This window comes from Narcine bancroftii, chromosome 11 (assembly GCF_036971445.1).
Source record: "Narcine bancroftii isolate sNarBan1 chromosome 11, sNarBan1.hap1, whole genome shotgun sequence".
NCBI classification, from domain to species: Eukaryota; Metazoa; Chordata; class Chondrichthyes; order Torpediniformes; family Narcinidae; genus Narcine; species Narcine bancroftii.
The window spans coordinates 61,207,518-61,219,785 of NC_091479.1; the positions used below are offsets into that span (position 1 = coordinate 61,207,518).

Sequence of the window (12,268 nt, forward strand, 5' to 3'; positions counted from 1 at the left end):
GTTACTCTGTATAAATCTTTTGTCTGACTCAGTCATGACCTTCATCTGGCCTTGTAACCATTCCTTCTGGTCCCTGAAGTCACCATTGAAAAGCACCAACATAGTGGTCGATTTCCCTGCTTTAGTTTAAGTTTGCCCAACGGAGCAATTCCCTTGATTTCCCTGCACACCTCCCCCCCCACCCCGCACCTTTTCTCAGTGTGCGCATCCTTGCTCCTCAGTCCAAAGGTAGCAGGCTCACATACCTCGCCATTGACGCACTTCATTCTGTCATGACACAGAATGCTCCCCTTTGGGGAAAGAGCAAAACATGGTACGGAGATGCCAACTCTCAAGACAAGAATAAACTCCAGAGGGTGGTTAACTCGGTCTGCGACATCAGGCACTGGATTTCACTCAATCGAGGACATCTACATGAGGCGGTGTCATTAAAAAAAGCAGCCTCTTATCATCAAGGACCCACCACCGCCCAGGCTATGCTCCCTTCACTCTGCCACATTCGGGGAAAAGGTACAGGAGGCTAAAGACGAGCTCTCAGCGGCACAAGGACAGCTTCTTCCCCGCTGCCATCAGATTCTTGAATAATCAATGAACCGAAGTCACTGCCTGACATTTCATACGCTAGTATTGTTATTATTTTAATTTATTTACAGTTATGTTGTACGATGGTTATAATATGAATGTTTGCAATATGATGCAGCCGCAAAAACACCGAATTACATGACTTATTCATGACAATAAAGCCAGATTCTGATATCCCCTGGCTCTACCTAGCAAAGGGCACTGAACCTTCCTCATCTTCTGGGCCAATATGTTTCTTTCTCAACCAACATCCCTCAGTGATCGTCCTAATCCAAAAATTGTCTGCAATATCAGCCGACGCAGCAGTCATTGTTGGCTGCCAAGTTGTTGGCAGCATTGAAGCCTTCAGAAATGTTTTAATAGGTACAATGTTTTGTTGTATATGCTGATATATTTTTCCTTATTTTGTTCTGTCATTTAACGTGCCAGCCTTTTGGAAAGAGCTCCAGTAATGTGGCCAATGCAAAGTTTCAACACAAACAGCAACAGGATGGTCAGGTTGGAGACACGACGGCAAAGCTGCCAAAATCTTCAGCCTATGCTCCAAGTGATTCTGGCTGTAAGCAACATTTAATCATTTGGGAATTCACATCCAAAGCTAACTCAACCCCTTTTATACAGTGGAATGTATGCTTTTCCCCATTCAGATTCAGATTTACTGTCAGAGCACATACATGACATCACATACAACCCTGAGATTCTTTAGCCTGGAGGCGAGGTAGAATTGCCACTAAGTGGTAGTGCAAAAAAAAAACTGGACACACCGTACACATATAAACAAATAAAAGAACTGTAAACAGATAACAAATGCCAACAAACTGAGTGTGTAATACCGAGAGAATAAAAAAAGAAAATCTATGAAGTGGACAAGTAAGAGCCCTTAAATGAGTCCCTGACTGAGTTTGGCGTTGGAGGGGGAGCAGCTGTTCCTGAACCTGGTGGTGCAAGTCTTGTGCCATCAATACCTCTTTCCTTTTTTTTGAATATTTTCTTTTTCTTTTGTATTTTAAAAATTTTTCATAGTAACATTTTAAATATGCAATATATTAAACATTATCTCACAAACTAAAACAAAACCATCCCTCGCTTCCATTCTTCCATACAAACAGATTTGTTCACCATCAGAGCTTACATATATTTTAAGTATATAGAGTTTTCTTTGGCTTGGCTTCGCGGACGAAGATTTATGGAGGGGTATGTCCACGTCCACTGCAGGCTCGTTGGTGACTGACAAGTCCGATGCGGGACAGGCAGGCACGGTTGCAGTAGTTGCAGGGGAAAATTGGTTGGTTGGGGTTGGGTGTTGGGTTTTTCCTCCTTTGTCTTTTGTCAGTGAGGTGGGCTCTGCGGTCTTCTTCAAAGGAGGTTGCTGCCCGCCGAACTGTGAGGCGCCAAGATGCACGGTTGGAGGCGATATCAGCCCACTGGCGGTGTTCAATGTGGCAGGCACCAAGAGATTTCTTTAAGCAGTCCTGTACCTCTTCTTTGGTGTACCTCTGTCTCGGTGGCCAGTACAGTTGGGGAAACTACTTTATTGTAACTATATCTATAATAGTTATTTTTATACCCTTTTTTGTTCCTTTTTATTACTATATATGGGCCCATATGTGGTCCAGGTGTGGCTGCCAGACCTTTACAAATGTTTCATATTTATTCTTTTATTAAATCTATGTGATTTTCCCCCCTCCCCCCCCCCCACCCCAGAGAAACAACTGTTCATTTCCGCGATCCATCGTGCTGAGTAGAGGGGAGTTGGACTCCCAAGTGATCATGATACATTTTTTTTGGCTATCGCCAGAGCTACTTTTATAAATGAGATTTGATATTTGGTCAATTTGTCGCTTATTTCTATGAAATTACTTAATAGATATTGCTCTGGGTTGTCCGCAAAGGTCGCTCCTGTTATCCAGGTTATTATTTTTCTGTGATTCCTTGCCAAAATGGCCTCACCTTCACGCATAACCACATGGCACATAGAAAAGTTCCTGTCTCAGACCCACATCTAAAACACATCTCAGATATTTCGGCTTTTGATCTGTGTAACTTTTGTGGGGTAAGGTATAATTGGTGCAAAAAAATCGGTGAGTCTCTCCATTTCTGTCAGTCTCTATCTGCCCAAGAAGACGGACATAATTTAGTTTGTACAGATTTTGCAAGTTACTGCCAGTTGCTATTCCAAGATATTTTATTCCTTCCATCTTCCATTTAAATTCACTTCATTTTTGGTATCTTTCATATTCAAAATTTGTTAATGGCATTATCTCACTTTTATCCATATTTATTTTGTTGCCTGATATTCTTCGATATTTTTCTACTGATACAAAATTTTTCAAAAGATTTAGCCGGTTCTGATAGGTACAATAGCACATCATTGACTAATAGACTGATTTTGTGTTCTTCTTGTCCAACTTTGAAGCCTTTTATATCTGGATCCCTTCTTATTATCTCTGCCAGCAATTCAATTACTAAAATAAAATGCGCTGGGGACAGGGGGCATCCCTGTCTTCTCGATCTACTCAAGAGGAACACTGCTGACATTTTATTTTAGCTTGTGGTTTATGTTATAAAGTTTTTATCCAATTTATAAATATTCTGCCAATACCAAATTTTTCCAATGTATTAAATAAAAAGGTCCATTCCAAACTGCCAAATGCCTTTTCCGCATATAGGGAGACTGTAATATTTGGATTTCATTCAGATTTAGCCATGTGCATTATATTAAGTAATCCTTTAAAAAATCCTGCTTGGTCCATATGTATCAGTTTTGGCAAGTATGGTCCTAACTTATTTGCCAATGCTTTTGCTAGTATCCTATAATCAGCATTCAACAGGAATATTGATCTGCATGAACAAAGTTTTTTGTGGGTTCCTATTCTTTTTTTGGTAACTCTGTAATAATTGCAGTTGAGAATGACCCTGGAAGGGTCTGGGTTTCCATAGCTTGGTCCAGGATATGCATTAAAAGGAGCATTAATAATTCTTTGAATTGTTTATAAAACTCGTGGAAATCCATCCTCTCCTAGTGATGTATTAGCCGGTAGGATGCTCAGGGCCTTTTTGATTTCTTCCCTTGTGAAGGGAGTATCTAATTCTATCCTTTCTCTCTCTTCCAGTTTTGGAAGTTTGACATTCAGCAAAAATTCTTCCATTTCGTACTCATCTCCTAATAATTCATGTAATACTGTCTAAAAATGTTGTTAATTTCTTTTTGCTTATATACTAGAGTCTGTTTCTGTTTTTATAGCATTTATCATTGTTGATAATCTCTGTTTTAATCTGCCAAGCTAAAACTTTGTATGCCAGTATAGCGCTTTCAATATGTTTGTATTGTATTATATCTTCGCTTTTTATTCTCCCGTAATCTGTATTCTTCTTGTAGTCCTGTTCTTTGATTTTTTTTAAATTCTTTAATATTCTTCTCCAAACTGTTTACTTCTGCCATATGTTCCCTCTCAAGATTCTTCATATAGGATATAATTTGTCCCCTTAAAAATGCTTCAATGTCCCATATCAGAAAACTTTTATTAGTAGGCACCAGATTTGTTTCACAAAATATTTCTGTGTCTCTTTATAAATTTGCAGAAGTCTGTTCTTTTAAGCAATGTAGTATTGAGATGACATCTGTGTACATTCTCTTGCTTTTCCATTGTTGCTATAGTTAATATAATTGAGATTGGTCTGATAGAAGCCTCACTAGATATTCTGTTTTTATCACACTACTTTTTAATTGGGCAGGTATTAAAAATAAGTCATTTATTTTATGTGAGTTGTGCACCATTGAGTAAAAAGAGGAGTCTCTCTCTGTGGGATTTAATTGCCTCCATACATCAATAACATTTAGATCTTTCATAGCGAATTGTGGTTTTTGCTGCTTTCACCCTCGTTATTGGTTTTACCAATTTATCTAGTATATGGTCCAAGCAGAAATTAAAGTCTCCTCCAACTAATATATTTTGTCTTCCCTCTGCTGTTTTTAAGAAAATGTCCTTCGTAAAGGCTTCATCGTCATAATTCGGGGCATAAATATTCATAAATGTCCATGCTTCTCCATAAATTTCACAATGTGCCATTACATACCTTACAGCTTGATCAATCAACACTGGTGTATTTTTTATTAATTAGAATCGTCACCCCTCTTGAATTTGAACCAAAGGATATTATTTGTCACAACCATCCTCTTTTTAAATTATCATGTACCAATTTGGTAAGGTGTGTTTCCTACAAAAAGATTATATCCACTTTGAATTTCTTTAAGTATGCCAAGACCCACTTCCTCTTCACTGTCCTGTTTATCCTGTTAATATTAAGACTAATAAACTTTGGTGTTTTATCCATACCATTTCTCACACAAATATTGTATAACAATAATATCTTCCCAATTCTCTAAATACTGTTATAACATTTCTCTATTAAATGACATTTCCAACACATAAACTTCCCCTTTAAGAAACACACGCACGCATCCCTAGCTCTGACGGTTGTCAATAGTACTCGAAAGCTTGCAAAAAAAGCCCACAGGTTCTCCCAAATTTGAAGAAGAAGAAACCCTCCCTTAAGTGCTATCTTTTAAAATCGCTGCTGTCCTGGCGCCATCTTCCCTCCCCAAGTCCGAGTTCCCACCTTGCTGCTTTCCTTACCACCTTTCTGTCTTTTCAGAGCTCTCCACATAAACCAATGTTTTTTTTTTCATTTAACAATGAAAACAAGATGGCTCAGTACTATTAGTATAAATAAAAAGATGCGTCTTTCAGTTTGTCCCATTTTGAAATGGTCTTTTCAACATTTTCAGCTGGCGATTTTAACTTTTTCATAACTTTCTTAAAAATTCTTTCACCTCTTTTTCTTAAAATTCACTGATTACCTTCTGAGACATTCATCCTCAATGTGGCTGGATAAATAATTGATTATTTAAAGTTTTTAGATCGAAGTTGTCTGTTTACCTCATCAAATTCCTTTCTTTTTTTTAAACCAAGGACACGGGTGAAGTCCTGGATAAACATGACTTTTATATTGTCCACCACTAATGGCCATTATTATTTTTTGGATATTCATATGCTGCTCCCAAGATTGCATCTCTTTCCCGGTAACTTAAAAGGACTGGTCATGGTCGCTGTTCGCTGGTTCTTCTGGGTTTGAGGGTCCGGTGAGCCCTTTTAATTTGCAGCTTTGCATTTAATTTATTTTGTCCCAGTATTTTTGTGATCCACAATTCAAAGCTCCCTATATCTTTTCCTTCTATTCCTTCTCTCAGTCCAATGATTCTTACATTGTTACGTCTGCTAAAATGTTCCATATGGTTGATCTTGTCCATCAGTCCTTTCTTTTCTGTGTCCCTTATTTTTGATTCGTGTTGTCCTGCTTAGCCTCTGAATTCTTTCACTTAAGTCTTCCACAACTTCTTTAATTTCCGTTACCTTCTCTGAAATATCTCTCGTCGCTGATTCCAGACTCGTAAAATGACTGTGTAAAGTTTCCGACATGTTCAGGATGGAGGTTATATCTAGGGCCGGCTCCCCATCTCAACTGGCTTCAGCCAGTCCCAAGGCCCCTGCTGAGTCACTCTCCACCAGGCTTCCATTCGACGATCCTATCTGAGCTGTCACTTCTTCAGTCTTTGTTCTCAGTTGCCTCAGTCGTTTAGCACTTGCTTTATCCATTTTTGAAGATAAAATTCTGTTTTTTGAACTTTTAAACCATCTTTTTAATACTTTTTGAGGAGATCTCTTTCAAAACACTTCTGCTCAGCTCGTTAGCATACCCCCTCCCCCTCCCAAGAACCTCTGAATTCCATTGATCACTGGATTTGAAGCCCAATGGCTTGACCCTTACAGTTACAGCTGACTGGGATTTCCTTTTTGACAGGTTATATGTGGCGCAATAGCTGCAAGTCGCAGGTCAAGTCTCCAAGCAGAGGGCTGAGTTGACCACAGCTCACAGCCTTTTCAGGACTTAGGCAGCAGCGGCCAATTGTATCATATCTTATCGATACATCATACTGCTAAGAAAATCACTGGAGTCTCCCTTTCCTCTATTGATGACATTTATTGGGAGTACTGCTTAAAAAGAGCTCAAAGAATTATTGATGAACTCTACTATCAACCACACCCAACACTCAGCATCTTTGACCCACCATCATCGGGAAGCATCTAAATCAGGACGGCCAGGCTGGAAAGTAGCTTCTTCCTGCAGGCCGTGAGATTAATGAATGGTATCTTGTCACTGAATAAATCATTCCAAAATATTTATATATTTATCTTAAATGTAAGAGTGTGTGTGTGTGTGTGTGTGTGTGAGTGAGTGATCCGGAGAAACATTGTTTTGTCTGATCAGTCAGATAGATTATAACAATCTTGAATCAAAATTATATCTGGTCCCCAGATCAACACCACCAAAGAATATCTTGTCCATATACTTGAAGTTGTTTACAGGAGCTTCTTTATGCATAAATTGGATCTTACCAAAGCCATGTAATGCAGATAAATTCAGAAATAGCTGCTTGGGCTGTACCACCACCCTGCCTTCAAGGTCCACTCCCTTGAGCCCTGTTGGCTTCTGAGCAGAACAGAGGCATCAACCAGGTCAATTAAACAAAGCTGCTTTAGCTCAAAGGAAAAAAAATAAGATGTTTGCAAACTCAGTTTGTAATTAAGCAATCGTTGCTGTCAAATCCTATGTGTGATAAGCACCAATGTTCCGCAGACACAAACAACTCATTTAGCACCACACAAGCAGGAAGAGTCCTTCGGCGAACCCAGCGACGAGGAACAGGAGAGTGAAGATTCACAAAGTAATTTGGCAAAGTCTACACCCAGTCTGGACACATTCTCGCTTTCCCTCAATGCTGTTCGCAGTTCTCAATAAAAACATAAATAGCAGCAATAATGATACCATACGTTGACGGGAGCATGTGGAACTGGATGAGCCGTGAGAGTGTGAATTATGATGGCCTTTCAGACAGGAGGATTTGTTACGAAGTTATTTCAGTGCAGTTATCTATCGTAAAGGACGGTGAACACTGACAAGATGTGCAGGAGGGAAAGTGGATTGCAGTCAGGTGCTATATAAATGTCTCTAATATTTTCATTAATATTTCGGAGGCCATTCAGACATACTCCCTGTGCCATCCCATCAATCTTCACTTATCTCCCTGCAAGCTATGCCCTCACAAAACAAATCAATGCATCCTGGATTTTCTGGCATGAGGGGCAAGCCGTAGCGGCCAATTCACTCATCAGCAGCAGTGCCCTTGGGGAGGATCACGAGCTTTGGGAGAAACCTGTGTGGTCACAGTGAGCAGGTTGCAAACTCCACATGAACAACATTCATGGTCGGGATTGAACCCTGACACTTGGGGCACCTGGACCTGCTGTGTCCCTGTGCAGCCCCTTTTTTATCTCTTGAGCATTTTCCCCACCAAGCACAAACACAAGGATTACACAAACCTGCAACCTATGGAGCAAAGAGGAGGTCATTTGTCCCTTTGAGTTTATACTAGCTTTCTGCAGAGTACTTCCATTGACCCACTCTACTCTCTACCAGCCCCACCTATAGCCCTACAAATTATTCTCCCTCTTGCTGATTCAATGACTCATTGAAAACCACGACTGACACTGCCTTGCTCTCCGTTAGAGTTCAGATTTATTGTCAGAGTACATACATCACTTACAACCCTGAGATTCTTTTTCCTGTGGGCGAGGCAGAATTACCACTTATTGGTAGTGCAAAAAAAAACTGTAGACAGCGTAATCATGTGAACAAATAAAGATAACGAATGGAAACAAACCAACTGTGCAATATTGAGAGTAAAAAAAGCAATCAATAAAGTGGAAAAGTCGGAGCCCTTAAATGAGTCCCTGATTGAGTTTGGCGTTGAGGAGTCCGGTGTTGGAGGGATAGCAGCTGTTCCTGCACCTGGTGGTGTGAGTCTTGTGGCACCTATACCTCTTTCCTGATGGCAGCAACGAGTGCTGGGTGGTGTGGGTCTTTGATGATTACTTTTGGTCTCCGATGGCAACGTTCCCTGTAGATGTACTCAGTAGCGGGGAGGGTTTTGCCTGTGATGTCCTGGGCCATCCACTACCTTTTGTAGGGTTTTACACTCAGGGGTATTGGTGTCCTCATACCAGGCTGTGATGCAGCTGGTCAGCTCACTTTCCACCACACCTTTGTAGAAATTTGGCAGGGTCTCCGATGTCATACCAAACCTCCGCCAACTCCTGAGGAAGTCGAGGCGCTGACATGATCTCTTCACAATTCCATTGCCCAATGATTTCAGTTCATCACTACTTTGCCAAAAAAAAATATGACTTCCTCATGATCCTCTTGCATCTTTTGAGAAATGTTTTGATCACTTCAACACCAAGGAGGACAAAGGGGAGGTGTGATCTGATCCACTGAGTGAGAAATTGATGTGACTGTGTTTGCCGCCACCCCAAATGACTTGGTGCGACACAAACAGAGGGAAAAGCTCCTAAAGGATGTCAAAATGGCAAAAACAAACATAGCCTGATCAACTTCCCCCTTGGTGAGATCCAACTGAACGCTACATTGCAATCACACACAAAGTCTCTGCAATCCTTTCCCCACCAACTCTCTGTCCCGGTGAATTGATGAAAGTTTGCTGCTTTCAGCCTAGTCCAATGGCTTTCAAATGGCCTCTTTCTTTTCGTGAAGAGGCAGAAGTTTTCTGGTTGGAATGTAACAAATATAAAGAAATACTATTGACAGGAGATTAAACCCAAAAATCAGATGAGATAGACCAGTGATTCTCAACCGTCTTCGTTCCACTCACATTCCACCTTAAGTAATCCCTATGCCATAGGTGCTCTGTGATTAGTAAGGAATTGCTTAAGGTGGTCTGTGAGTGGGAAGAAAAGATTTGAACACCACTGTTTTAATCATCCCTAATTGACTCGTTATGTGCACGGTTTCAGGACTCCAAAGGAAATGGGCCAATGGTAATTTTTCTCAAGCAAAATATTTCAGTAACAATTGGGTCTAGAGCAGTGATTCTTAACCTTCCCGTCCCACTCACATCCCACCTGCAGCAATCCCTTACTAACCACAGAGCACCAATGGCATAGGGAATACTTAAAGTGGGACGTGAGTGGAAAGACAAAGGTTGAAAACCACCAGCCTCATCCAAAACGCAATGAAAATAATTTCTGAATGAGAAGCAATGTAACAATTCCCTTCAAAGTAATCCCTGAAGATTTTTCTGTGTGCTTCCCTTCCCTTTGGTCTTCCTTGCTTGCCTTTTTGTCACTATGTCATTCACTCTGACCATTTGCACGTTAACATTAGTTGGATCCAAGGCAGCCAATCACTGAGTTCATGGCTTACCCACAGGGAGTGGATGACTGGCGTGACATCACGTTTCCTGCTGGCAGGATGATAGCAGGCAGCCGGGGACCAATGTGACAGACCACCAAGCGAGTGGCTGCTGCGGTCGAGAGGTACAGAAGTGAAGTGGTCTCAAAGCGCCAGAGAACCACGCTCAATCCTGACTGTGTGGAGTTTGCACACCCTCCCCGAGATCACTTGATACTTCTCCCACCTCACCCTGGTTTCTCCCAAAGCCAGAGGGGCTGGCAGGTTGGTTGGGAAAGGGAAATTAGCCCCAAACCAGTGGGTGGCAGTAGGGAAGGGGTGATGAGGAGGAGAATGGATGTAGATGGGAAAGGGATGAAGATGGGAGGTAAGCCAGGAGGGTGGTTGGGAGAAGTGGCAGTGAGGGAGAGTTTAGGGGGAATGGCGGTGGGGAGGTATGAATGTGAGGGCGTGGGGAGTGGGGAAGAGAATTGGAAAGGGATGGTGCAGGGGGAGTGCAAGGGGGAGGAGAGCGGAGGCATATGGTAGGGAGATGTGATGGGGAGGGAGGAGGGGATGAGGGCAGGGGCAAGGGGGAGGAGGACACATCAATTCATGGAGATAGAAAAGACAAAATGAGAATTGTGAAAATGGTCAAAAAATGGGTCAAAATGCCCAGTTCTGTGCTGCACGATTTGAACTACCGACCAATAAAACAAATCCTCAGAGCCTGGCCTGCCCTTCTGTGGGTGAGGTCCCAGATGTGCTGTTCCTCTGGGAACCTGGTTGCCAGCTGAAGGAGAGAGCCCAGCAAAGTGCAGGACTTCTCCACCTGGTCTGCCTACCCTCACCCCAGCTGTGGAGAGTCTGAGAAAACCCAGCCCCCAGGTCCATTGATGGACAAAGCTGTCTCTGAGATTGAAGGTCAAACAATCTGAGTCACACATTGTGGAAATAGACCCCTCAGCCCACGAAGACAGCACTGGCCATTAAGCACCCATTCACACCCATTCTATTTTCCCACATCCCCATCAATTTCCCCCTGTACACTAGAGGCAAGTCAGTATCCAATTAACTGACCAAACGATCATCTTTTGAAATTTAATTTAGGGACACAGCATGGAAACAGGCCCTTCTGGCCCATGACCAATAAACCTACCATCCCCACACAGGTTAAAGACAGTCCCAGATCCGAACCCAGATTGCTGGCGCTGTAACAGTGTCACGCAAATCGCTCTGCTCACCATGCCGCTGATAACATGCAGAACTGAAATGCAACTGGGGGTCATTGCGCGGCAAATTTAGGTAAATCCTCAGAGTTGACTTGCAGCCGTATATCTGTTTCGAGGAAGCCTCCTTTCCAAAAGAAGCTGCAACATGTCCGAATGTTGCCAGAACTGCTCTGGGGCATAAATTATGTAGCTTGTTGAGAGTGGACACAAGCAAGTGCATTGTTGCTCTTATCGGTCGAAAGTGGAGAAACGCATGGCCTCCCTGCCTGTCTGGAATGTGTGGATTGTGGATGGTCACGTGTCCTCCCCATCAGAAACTTATTCAGAAGGCACATCACCTGTCAATCAAGGTTGGACTCCGGCCATCTATTAGTGTACACCTTGCCACTGGCTAATTTAAATCACCCAAGGTCATTATTGGCCAGACATTCAAAACATCGAAGCATAGTACATTCTTTCTCTCTGCCTCGTTGTCCAAGCCCCAGAAATCGTTCAACGCCAGGTCACTACTGTATACATCGCTGGAAGTGTTGTGGGTAAGGTGTGCATTACACTTAAGCTCAGCCATTGTATTATGATAGATCAGTGCTTGCAGAGAGCCGCACCCCCTTTGGTACAGGAACAGAAAGTCTCTGTTTGTAGAGTGTGTACTCAAGTGAGTGAGTGGGTAGTATAGGCGGCCACTGGTAGTGGAGTCCAACCGAGGTCTGATGGGAATGTCTATATTGTTGCTTAAGTTATATAGTAATCCAGTACCGTCTGACATTCTCCCCTGTTTGTCTCATGTGTTAATTAAAGTTACTTGTGATTGTAACACTTGTGTCCAGAGTCGTCTGTGAACCCACCGAACCTGATACTCTTCCCAACGCAACAGCTATACACTTGAGATCCTCCAATGTGTGATTAATATAACGTATATTTCGGCGAACAACTTGAGTTGAGAAACCCTCAAAACTCGCTCAAAAAATGGGGGTCAACTTGTATGCCAGATATAATTTTGAGACCTTAAATTTAGGTCAAAAATGTTTGACACCAATTCGGCGTATAAGTCGACCACAGAAGCATCGCCCCACTCCAGTATCGCCGTTCCCGACACGTGCCCACTGCCACCATAACCCACCTAGACATTCTACCATTATCGAGCC

At 42.2% G+C, this 12,268-nt stretch overlaps 1 protein-coding gene across 1 annotated transcript in view; it reads right to left on the bottom strand.

Annotated features, from left to right (window-relative positions):
- The window catches only part of LOC138745796 (E3 ubiquitin-protein ligase PDZRN3-like), a 496,353-nt gene that overhangs the window by 305,638 nt on the left and 178,447 nt on the right, over nucleotides 1-12,268 (bottom strand). The gene's annotated exons all lie outside the window — the stretch shown is intronic.